The sequence below is a fragment of the Propithecus coquereli genome, unplaced genomic scaffold (genome assembly GCF_000956105.1).
Source record: "Propithecus coquereli isolate 6110/MARCELLA unplaced genomic scaffold, Pcoq_1.0 Scaffold232, whole genome shotgun sequence".
Classification (NCBI taxonomy): Eukaryota; Metazoa; Chordata; class Mammalia; order Primates; family Indriidae; genus Propithecus; species Propithecus coquereli.
In genome coordinates, this window is record NW_012147864.1 from 3284383 (window position 1) to 3288974 (window position 4592).

The window sequence follows — 4592 nt, forward strand, 5'->3', positions numbered from 1 at the left end:
AAAAAATTAGCCGGGCATGGTGGCGCATGCCTGTAGTCCCAGCTCCTCGAGAGGCTGAGGCAGGAGGATCGCTTGAGCCCAGGAGTTTGAGGCTGCAGTGAGCTTGTGTTGCCAACTCTATTTTTAAACAATTTTCTGCACAAGCCTGGGAGACATAGAATTAGTTTTTAAATGTATCGTGGAAAAAATGGATACAAAAGCCCTTAAGCCCATTTAAAAACCAAACAACAGAATATGTGTAACAGTTGTGTGATGCCACATAGTAAAAAAAGTTTTTTAAATGGATATATGATCCCTGCAGATTCTGGGTTTGAAAACAGGCTTTGAAATAGGTCTGGCAGCAAATAAGAGTGAAATTCGAAGAGCTGGTATCCCTGGGGTCCAGGAGAGCAGAGCCTTTCATGTTTTATCTTATATCCTCCCAGGGTTGTATAAATTTGATGTAATGATACTTAGTAATTTTGTGCCAGCATTTAGAATATGTGTATATATATATGGGCGGGGCTTGGTGGCTCACTCCTGTAATCCTAGCACTCTGGGAGGCCGAGGCGGGTGAATCGTTTGAGCTCAAGACCAGCCTGAGCAAGAGCGAGACCCCGTCTCTGCTAAAAAAACACAAAGAAATCAGCTGGACAACTAAAAATATGTAGAAAAAATTAGCCGGGCATGGTGGCGCATGCTTGTAAGTCCCAGCTACTCAGGAGGCTGAGGCAGGAGGATCGCTTGAGCCCAGGAGTTTGAGGTTGCTGTGAGCTAGGATGACGCCATGGCACTCTAGCCCGGGCAGCAGAGTGAGACTCTGTCTCAAAAAAATATATATATATATATATATTCTACATATAGAATATATATAGCCCCTCCAGGGCTGAGGCCAGGCACCTGCTACTTGTGTCCAGACTGCAAGTGGGGGACAGGGATGTCCCCCTCCCCAGGCTGGCAGCAAGGAGCCTCTCCCGGGCAAGTGGCACCCAGGCCACCCGAGCCGGCCGCCTGCGACTCAAGATCAGGTGTCCGCTTCCCGCTATAAACTATTGATGCCAGGATGTCACCACCGTGAGCTCGCTGTCTTCCATTTCATGTCACCTGTGATGACACTGGGGGTGGCCGCAGCCTGGGGTGTAGCTGCGGGAGCACTTCCCTTCTAGGCGGCTCCTTCCAGGACTAGCTTCTTATCCCAACCCCACCCACATCTCCTCCACCGTGGAAGCCTGACCTTCGAGAAGTTCAATTTCAGGGGACACCAGGGGCTTTTAACTCTATTTTCATTTTAAGTTTTTTGTAGAGATGGAGTCTCGCTTTGTTGCCCAGGGCTAGTCTCGAGTTCCTGGCCTCAAGTGATCCTCCCTCCTCAGCCTCCCAAAGTGCTGGGATCACAGGCTGAGCCACTGGCCTGGCTGGGGGCTTTTAACTCTACTCTGCACTTTAGTGCACGGTCTTCCTGGGCACTGTGGATATTTGTCCAGATCGTTCCCTGGGGGGTGGGCGTCCTGGGCATTGTAGGTGCTGAGCAGCGTCCCAGCCCATGCAGGGAGCCCCCCCAGTGTCAACCACAGATGTCCCCAGACATCCCCAGGGTTCCCTGGGTGCAGAATCGCCCGTGTGTGAGAACAACCACTTTCCTACATCCCTGTAATCACTGAGCCTCCCCAAGGCTTGACTTTTTTTTTTTTTTAACCAAGCAGGACTTGACCTGCCATTGATAAAATGCAATACGATGTCCAGACCGCATTGGACCACAGGAAGGCCACATGTTCCCCAGAACAAGCCCCGGCTGGGACGTGGCAGCTGGAGGTCTGGGATCTCCACTCCGAGTGAGCGAGGAGCTGGGTCTGCCGCCCGCTCTGCCCACGGCTCCCCGACTGGCAGGCTCGGCGGATGACCCCGTGGACACGGGGAACAGATGGCCACGGGATCGCTTACAGCGTCTCACGTTCCCTCTCCGTATCAAGACATCTCCCTTTTAATAAATTTTGCAAGGCTGCGGAGGCAAGCCGGCGGGTGCGCTGTTCCCTCCTGTCACCAGGGACGCTGACGCCTGGGAATGCCTGGGGGAGCATCCTTCCTGCCTTTCCAGCTGCCGGCTTTGCGGGCTGTGCTTGGTATCCCTCGGCTTGTGGCCACTTCACTCCAGTCTCTGCCTCCGTCATTGCGGAGGACACGACACAGGACACGTTCTCCCCCAGGGTCTGGGTTCTGCCTCCAAATCTCCCTCCTCTTTTACGAACACTAGTATCTGAATTGGGCCCACCCTAATGACCTCATCTTAACTACTTACGTTTGCAGAAACCCTATTTCCAAATAAGGTCCCATTCACAGGTGCCTGGGGCAGCACGTGGACAGAAGTATTAGGGACACAATTCGACCGGCGACTCGCGGTTCCCCCGTGGTTTTCTCCCCCACCTCCACGCGCCCTGGCCCTCCCTGCCCAGATCAAATTGGGCTTCTCAGCCAGGCTTCCTGGCCCACCCCAGCCCCTTCCTGCCTTTCTCTCTCGCCATGGCTGTTTCCTGCGGGGCCCGTGTGGGCTGCCGATGGCTGCCCGTCCTTGTTTATGTGTTTATCGTCCGTCTTCTTCTGGGGCCTGGGCTTCCTGCACCCAGCGGAGGCCCCACATGTGACACGGACCCGGTGGGCATGGCCTGACCCCACCACAGCCAAAGGAGGCCGGCACTTGCTGGAAAGACCCTGGTCTTCCTCTTCTTTTTAATAGTTTTTTGTGTTTTTTATTGATATACCATAGTTGTGCATATTTTTGTCTTTTTAATACATTCTGGCCAGGCGTGGTGGCTCACACCTGTAATCCCAGCACTCTGGGGAGCTGAGGCAGGAGGATCACTTGGGCTCAGGAGTTCAAGAACAGCCTGAGCAAGAGAAAGACCCGGTTTCTACTAAAAATAGAAAAATTCGCCAGTCATGGTGGCTCACGCCTGTAGTCCCAGCTATTCAGGAGGCTGAGGCAGGAGGATCGCTTGAGCCCAGGAGTTGGAGACTGCAGTGAGCTAGGCTGATGCCAGGACGCTCTAGCTAGGGCGATAGAGTGAGATTCTGTCTCAAAAAAAAAAAAAAATAGGGGATATTTGTGCACAAAGACAGACACACACGAAGGGTAGACAATGTAAAGACAGAGACATAGAGAGGGGCTAGCAAAGTCAGGCCCCCACCCCACTCCGCTAAGACTTGGTACAGCCTCAGGCTGCTCTTCCCTCCCCCACCCCCAAACCCCCTTCCATCCCCCCTCAGTCCCTGCAGGCCCTCCCTCCTCTCCAGGACACACACTTCCTATGGCAGTGAAATGACCCACGGTCTCCTGCCACCAGGTCGACCCCACGGTTTGGCCGGATCTCAGCTCCAGGCTTGGCTGCTGGCACAGCATGGGGTGGGGACTCAAGGAATTGCCAGGGGCCTTTGATAAGGGGAGTTCAACCTCGGTGTCCCGAAAGAAATAAAGAAAAAAGAAATAACACAAAAACAGCCGTCCACTCCAGCCCGGTGTCACAGAGCTTCCTGCCAAGCCGGAAACTGCTTGGTGCTAGAAGGTGTGGCCGTCTCCAGTCAGGGAGGCCACCTAGTGCCTGAAATCTGGTCGGGGCTGTGGGGGAGCCAAGGGCTTAATGTTATTTGATTGCATTTAATTTAAATTAAAGTAGCCACGTGTGGGGAGCGACCACTTTATGTGGCCCCGGTGCGGTGCAGACTTAAATGATAATAGACTGTCATCATTCATGGAGTCCGTATTTGCAAATTCACCCACTCGCTGAAATTTATTTGTTGTCATTTGTAACATTTATCGTAGATGGGTACTCCCAGTGGTTTTGTAGTCATTTGCAGACATGCGCAGAGCCCAGAAAAATTTGAGCTGAGGTGGAACGAGGTGCTGCTCCCCACTCTGGTTCCAGTCCGCGCCCTAGAGAAGTGACCTTTTCTGTGTGTTGTTTGGTGCCATGGTTTTTTGTATTTTTGTGCTTTTTTTTGGCGACTTCACTGTTAAAAATGGCCCCCAAGCACAGGGCTGAAGTGTGTAGTGCTGTCTAGCGTTCCTAAGTGCAGCAGGCTGTGATGTGCCTCAGGGTTACGGAAGATTCCTTCGGGTACTTGGGAGGCTGAGGCGGGAGCATTGCTCAAGCCCAGGAGTTGGAGGCTGCAGCGAGCTGTGATTGCACCACTGCACTCCAGCCTGGGCCACAGATCGAGGCTCCATCTCTAAAATAAATAAGTGAACAAAAATTAAAAAAGAAAAAAGCTTCATTTAGCTATGAGTTCTAGTGCAACGTTAATGAACAAACACTATATATTCAATAAGATGGGCTTTAAAATTTATTATTAAAATTGACTTTCACAATTGAAAACAAAAGGATAAACAGATACATACAAATTTAAAATAAATTAACAAAACTAAGAAAATTAGGCAGACGCAGTGGCTCACACCTGTAATCCCAGCACTTTGGGAGGCTGAGGGAGAGGATTGCTTGAGGCCATCAGAGTGAGAACCAGAAAAAAAAAAAAATAATAATGTCAGGCGTTTTTAACGATAAAGGGTACAATATACACAAAAGATGTTAACACCATGAATATCTTTGTACTAAATATAGCAT